This window comes from Polistes dominula, unplaced genomic scaffold, assembly GCF_049000335.1.
Source record: "Polistes dominula isolate Pdom_NZ unplaced genomic scaffold, Pdom_raw_medaka contig_84, whole genome shotgun sequence".
NCBI classification, from domain to species: Eukaryota; Metazoa; Arthropoda; class Insecta; order Hymenoptera; family Vespidae; genus Polistes; species Polistes dominula.
This window is the reverse complement of record NW_028300944.1, coordinates 1,605,363-1,613,098: the sequence shown is the minus strand read 5'-3', so window position 1 is coordinate 1,613,098 and position 7,736 is coordinate 1,605,363. Positions and strand designations below refer to the sequence as shown.

Here is a 7,736-nt window from a genome sequence, read left to right as displayed (position 1 = left end):
GAAGACCCGAATATGACTCGAGCAGAGATGGCAGCAAAAGTAGGAGTGAGTGTATCAACAGTTTGGAACTACCAAAAAAGTCAGGAATATCAAAACGAGTTAAAAAAACTACAGCAGGACCAAAGTTCTATACGTCCTGGTAATATATATTCAAAATTTTAATATAATACAATATATATATTTTGTCTTCCATTAATTTTTCGGAAAAAATTGTAAAATTTAGGAAATGAAATTTATTTTATGTACGAATATATATATATATATATATATATAAATTAGGGTTGGTCAAAAAAATCAATTACTTTTCTTTTTACAAGAAACACTGAAAAATTGTTTGCTAGACACCTTAAAAAATTTCTCACCAGATATGATCTCTTAATTTTAATAGGAAGATCCTCCGCATCGCAGTGTTTTGTTTTTTTTTCTCAGTGTAATAGATTAAAATTCATACCTCATCAATCATTAACTGTACAGAAAAATGTTTTAAAAGAATCTTGTAGGAAATTTAATGCTCTAGAAAGAAGGTGTTTTATAATTTTTCCGTTAATCTCTTCATTTGAATGATACTGAAGATTTAAGTTTAATTATTTTAAGACAAATTTCATTTTTTATAATGAATTTTTTTATTCGACAATAAATGAGTATTATATAATGCGCAGTACAAATTTTTGTGGGAAATAAACTGCTCTATAAAAATTTATGAGAATTTATGAAAAGTCTTATATTTTAGCGATAAAATTAAGCGTTTAAAAGGTATTCGTCATATAATTTTTAGCAACCAATTTTCTAGTGTGTCTTGTAAAAAAAAAAAATTGATTTTTTTGACCCATCCAACTATATACATATATAGATTATGAAATCCTTAAGTAAATTTTGTGGATAGTATAAGCGCTATAAGTCGGCTTATTTGACCTTAGAAAGAACTACTTTAAAAAGAAAACATAGAGAATTGAAAGAGGAAGAATCCCTGAACATTCTGGATGAAATTCCGCCTATAACTAATGACGAGACAGCAATAGAACATGAATTAAGCATATCTAAAGCAGAAGGACTCAAAAAGAGTGTAGAAAACAAGCTGGAGTCAGGTTCACAACCTAAAAGTAATATAAAATATTAAATATTACTATAATATCATGTGTATTATATATATATATATAATACATATTACACATTATTTATGTAAATGTTGTGTGTGGTAAAAACGCTTCACGAAATGTAATTTCAACTTAGAAAGACCTATTTCAAGAACACTATGTAGAGAATGGGAAGATGAAGAATTAGTGCGTTTGCTCTGTGAAAACCCTGGTATACCTCATAGCGAAATCGCAAAACAATTGGGAATAAGCAAACGTATAGTTTTAAAGCGTGTACGCACTCAAGAAATACAAAGCTTATTAAAAGATAAAAGGCGTAAGCTAAGTTCTATAATTAATATATATAATAGTAACATAAATAATATAATAGAAAGTATAAATATATATCTATAATATTATATAATATCCATATTTTGTTTCTTCTATTTTTTTTTTTTGAAATAATTATGGAAATTAACAAATAATATTAAACGACAGGAAAAATTATATATAATAGATATATACATATACAGGATTTTTTTATCTCTAAGTACATGTTGTTTTCTATAAACGTATCAAAAAATGTGATTTCATCTCAGTAAGATCTACTTCAAGAAGATCACGTAGAGAATGGGAAGATGGAGAATTAGTGCGTCTGCTTTATGAAAACCCGGATATACCTCACAGGGAGTTGGCAATACAATTAGGAATAAGCCAAACTACACTTCCATCTCGCATAAACAGTCCGGAAATACAAAACAAAATAAAAGAAAGAATGCAGGAGGAAACTTCTATACCTAAAAGTAATATATGTATTAAATATTAATATTATATAATGCATATATGTATGTATATGATGAAAATGTTATTTTCTTATTGACAGCTTCGGAACATCAGTCAATTTAAAATGGAAGGAATTTAAAGAAAAGTTTTATTTTTTTGTTTGTTTAAACCTATTTTGACACTTTTATTATAATTGTCCAAGTTTTTTTATGATTTGTTGTTTTTAGTGTATAATATCATATAAATCGTTACTAGACAGTACAAATAATATTGATTTACAAATATTCGCGTTTTACAGAATTCATTTTATATTTCAAGTACTAGATAAATATAATATAATATACCTAATTTTTTTTCTTACTATTTATCTGAAAAAATATATTTCTTTTACAATAAAATTTACATTCAAAAGTAGTAAAATTGATATCAATTTATTCACTAAAGGAATAACTAATTTTAAAAATGATTAACCGTTTATATAAATTTTAAAATATTGTGTATCATTTCTTGTTTATAAACAATTATATATAAAATAATTCTAAGACTCAATGTGTACATAAGCATTTTTCTTATTTTTTTTTCTGTTGCTATTTTGATTGTAGGTCTCACTGAACAGCGTTAAAGGACTATTTATGTTTCGTACTAGGGGACAGGATAATATCGACAATACGTGATATATACCAAATCTGTTTTCAAAATAAACGAGCAATCCATATATAACGTATAATAATGAAGCTTCTTATAGAATTAAAAATACCACATTGACCTAAGCACAGAAATGGGGCTTTAGCACTTATCTAAATCTTTGACGATGCAGTGTTTTCCTGCAGAAAACAGAAATCGACGGCGCCTTATTTTGTTTAGAGCGTCACTGATAAATTGGATCGTATGATCCTGTACAACACGCTTTATCCGTTATTTATTATTATATTTTAATATATAGACCGTTTATTTTAAAAGTTGTTTAATGTTTTAAAAAGTCCATTTTTAAAAAGAAAGAGATATCACGTTATTTATACTTAATTTATTGTAAACTTCTCATGTATAACTAGATAGTATTTAACTTCCTAAAAAATGCCTATGTTTTGTACAATTTAAAATTTTTCGGCAAAAGAAATGCATAATCATTGATTACGAAAGTTTTATATTAAGAAAAAAAAGAAAGAAAGAAGGATTTTCTATATAAACCAGAGGATTATTATGATTTATTAAGACAATATAGAAAATATAAAAAATTCATTTTACATGAAATATAAAGACAGAATTTCGTCTCAAGAAAAAATCTTCATAACGCAAACAAAAAGAAGATAAGAAGAAACTAATGAAGAAAAGGGTAATTGCTTGCTAATATCTTGGATTAGGTTTATTAAAATTGTACCATACACTATTTTATTTAAAACATCGATTAAAAACAAAGAATTTAAAACTGTAAATTATCTACATGTCCTAAAAAATCGCTGAATTTAAAAAAATAGCCTTAGCGGCCTTGTACCTAGATGAAAGACTTATAATTCATAAAAAATATAATCATATCAAGTAGTTATTATCTTATATACCTCCTGCGCATCATAAATTTTTCCAAACATTGCTATATGCAGAGTATAAGTTAATACTAATAATATCTTGAAATTTTAACAATGTAATTAACGTCTCAAATAAAAAATACTACTTCAATTTTAAATCTTGTCATTCTTTGTAAACAAAATTGGAATAAGATAAAACATATTTTAAATGTTATATTTAATTTCTCAAAATTAAAACAAAACAATTTTTACAATTGTTGCGTTTAAAAAGTGGTGTAAGTTTATTTGCAGCCCGTAAATATATATTAGTGTAGTCAAGTGACGCACAGAGTCGGAAGATGAAGAATTAGAGCATATTATGAATGAATTCCCGCGTATAACTCCAGACGAGATAGCAAAAGAATATGGAATAAGCATATCTGAAGCTGAAGGACTCATAAACTGTGTTGAAATACAAAACAAATTAAAAGAGTAAGGGCTGGAGCCAAGTTCTATACCTAAAAGTAATATAAAATATGTATATATCTATATATATATAAAAATCTCGTGTCACAGTTTTCGTTCCCATACTCCTCCGAAACGGCTTGACCGATTTTGATGAAATTTTTTGTGCTTATCCGGTATCTATGAGAATCGGCCGACATCTATTTTTTCATCCCCCTAAATGTTAGGGGTAGTCCACCCCTAAACTTTTTTTTTTCATTTTTTAGACAAAATTTGTAATTTCTATTTTTTTATGATACAACATACAAAAATACATACAATCCTCAATTTTCACCCTTCTACGATCAACCCTTATTTTTTAATAGCCATTTTAGTAATTTAATCATTTTTCCTCTCCGGTCGAAAACTGATCAATCGTCATTTATTTAGTTATTATTATCCCCGCCAGATGTCTATAGGTGTCACTTCTGACCCAGTAAACAGCACGGAGTAGGGATGAGAACGAAGCCGGTCTCCTTTCTTTCTCACTCCCTACACAGTTGTCGGCCATCATTATTGTTTATGCATCAAGTGTAGTAGTAACGTTGACAATTATTATTTTGCTATCTCAGTGTAACTCTCCTATTAACTTTTAATCATTCCTATTTTATCAATAATAATTAAATTATCAATTTTGAGTGTATTTTGCACGATTAGTTAATCAAGTGATTTTATAACCTCAAAAGTACTCAACACGTGACACGAGCTTCCAATAACAACGGATTTTGTGTTGTAAGTATACTTTTTTTTATTTATATCGAAAATGTTGTTGATCTTATAAAAATGTAATTTTAATTTAATTTTATTAAAAAAATGTAATTGAACAATTAAGATGATCATAGTTTCCAAAAAATCAATCATTATGAATCTTTATTTTGAAATGTCAATGGAAATATTGGTTGTATGAAAAAATTATAAGAGACAATGTTTTCATAAAATTTAATTTTTTACTTTTGTTTGAAAAATTTTTCCATAAAACTTATATTTTTGTTATAATTTCATAAATTAAAACTAATCATTTCAAAACTGCGGCAAAAATCCTGGCCCTAATTATACTTTTAACATTTTTCATCATTAAATAATTTCATTAATTCTATTTATGTATGTTTTGCTCGAAGGATTACTATGCGTATCGGTTGATGATTAGACGCGGTCAGGACAAAATCATTCTACGATTTCGTGAACTTTGCCAACAATTCATAGTAGACATGTACGTGAAGATAGGGAGCGAATGACTATGATACTTACGATTTAATCAACAGAAACTGCGTGCGGAAGAATACAATCACTTGCGTGGGACTATTGTAAACAACGCCGAAACCGCAGAAATTGGTAATTCAGTCATTCTACCATAATCGTACATAGGCAGTCCACGTTACATGCAAGAATATAAAAAGGAAGCTATGACTTTCGTGCTAAAATACGAACGGAAAAACATCGTACAATCCATAAAACTTACAGATTTATAATGTTTCTTTTAGTGTTATTATGATTAGTGATTATCATATTATTGCGATATGTAAATATATAATAGATTAATTGATGTTATTAAGTACAATGAATTAAAGAAATGGATGTTTGGTGTTTTGAAATTATGCTAGGTGCTAAGTTGGAAAAAAACGCATGTAATAAAACAAATTTCAATAAGATAAGATAAGCAGTTTCAGAATTATTAATAGACAAATAAATTGTGACACTGATTTTTATATATAGACTTTCATTTATTAATTAATATATAGAATAAAAAATTATATAATGAATTTTATTAATTAATAAATTATCTTTGTTTTATCAGTTTTACGTTCTTTCATTTAACGATTTTTAAATCGATCTGATTTTGAAAAAGTTTTCACCTCAAAAAAAGCCACAGCAACGCGTGGCCGGGGCACCCTAGTATATATATATATGTAAGGATAATTTTATTTAGGGTGAGAGGAGCGAGTTGAACATACACCCAGTTTAATCCTACTAATAAGATGTATTTAAAACAGGGATTAGAAAAAGTACAATAATAGTTTAACAATCATACGACTACAACTTAGATAAGCGACTGCGTTCTTACAACTGATAACGTCTTATAATGCAACTGCGATTGTTACGACTGAGGACTAACCGAATATTCCTGAACTCCTGAACCGACTGACTGACTTCTCTTTAAATCTGTGTCCTCTTATATTCCTCTGCGTCGTTCTCGAATTTTCCAGACATACGTCTCGAGAACCTTCTAGATTTTTACACATTCTCACCCACAACTTAACAATTTACAAAGAACCGACCACGCATCGTATTTCTTTGTTTCTACCATTGGGTTCTTTTCCCTTTAGTCTTTCGTCGCCTACCTACTTATCTATGTTTACTCTTCGATACCTAAAACTCTCCTACATTGGGCCATTCTGCGTATCTTCGGTCCCCGAAGATTGAGTTTCTTCTTCTTCTGGTTGGTACAATTTCATATAATCCGCTGCTGTGGTTGTAACTCGTGGCTCTTCTCCTTTACCAACGTTCTATACTTCGTATCGGTGGTTCCCGATAACACGTGCATCTTTATATGGTCTTAAATACTTGGCGGAAATTTTTATATTCGGACCAAACTACGTTCTTTTGATGAACACAACGTCACAATCTTTGTACTGTATTGCCTCTTTACATCGTTTGTTGTACTGTCGTCGGTTTTCCTCTTCTATCCACAAAAGGTTTTCTTTCGCTAATGCTCTAATTCGGTCGCGTTCTACTTCAAACATTTCAAACATTCGAGCAATTCAAATTGCTTCTTCCTCGATAGTTGTTTTGATGGCAATGTCCTCTTTCCGCTTCACCTTTACTCCAAAAAGGACTTCAAAGAGGGTACGGCCTATCCTACGTTGATATGTACTATTTAAATAGCGTTGTACCTTATCTACGTGTCGATACTACTGTTTTGGATTATCCAAAGACAACTTGGTCAAAACCGGTATTAGGGTTCGAATGATCCTCTCTACTTGATCATTGCCCCTTGAAACGCCCGTCATTACCAGCACGTGCTGGATTCCTTCGGATTGGCAATATTCACGGAAGTCCTCCGGCGTGAAGGCTGGCCCTCTGTTGCTGATGATCCATTTCTCGTTGCCAAATATCTTTTGTTGATCTTTCAGCCTGTCCAATACTTCCCTACTGCTCGTCGTCTTGGTTGGATACAACCAGGTGAATTCTGTAAATCCATCGATAACGACAAAAAGATGTTTATATTGTTTGCTAGTTGCAAAGAAGGTCTCGGTCAAAGTTGTTGTGGATCCAATGTTTCTATACCCGTCTTCGCGTAACAACGTAAGGTCCCTTCCAGAATCCACCAACGCCATGAAAACTTTACTCTGTATGGTTATCGTCCTTAGGTCTTTCGAGGCCGTAACAAAGTTAACATGCTTCCCACATGTCTTCGAAATGTGTCCACATTCGTTACAACGAAAACATTTTGGACCTTTTCCTACCATCGGACACTGCTTTACGCTATGGTCGGCTGAACGACATGAAAAACAACGTGGTTTTTTCGTCTTACTTTGCTCCGTTCTCCTTCATCTTGGGTCCTCATTATCACTTCAGCTCGACCTCTTAGTAGCTCTTGATTTTTCTTTCATAATATCGCTTTTTTCATATTTCTTATAAACTCCTCTAGAGATCGTGATTTATATAAGATCCCTTTATTCACCTCATCGTCTACCACTCCGTTAATTATGTGGTCTATCAACGCTCTTTCTTTAACTACACCCCGTGCTGCTATTTTCTTTATCACGTAGATATATTGACGATCTGTTTCGTCCGGCCGTTTCTTTCTTCCAACCCACTGAGCGTGAATCGTCGCGCTACTGATATTATCTTTAAATTCACCCGATAACTTCTC

At 30.6% G+C, this 7,736-nt stretch overlaps 1 long non-coding RNA gene across 1 annotated transcript; it reads left to right on the top strand.

Annotated features, from left to right (window-relative positions):
- The first annotated feature begins 3,908 nt into the window (after nucleotides 1-3,908).
- On the top strand, nucleotides 3,909-5,656 carry LOC149032785 (uncharacterized). Its single transcript, XR_016176312.1, has 2 exons — nucleotides 3,909-4,594; nucleotides 4,981-5,656. It is a non-coding gene; the product is annotated as an uncharacterized LOC149032785 (long non-coding RNA).
- The last annotated feature ends 2,080 nt before the right edge of the window (nucleotides 5,657-7,736 follow it).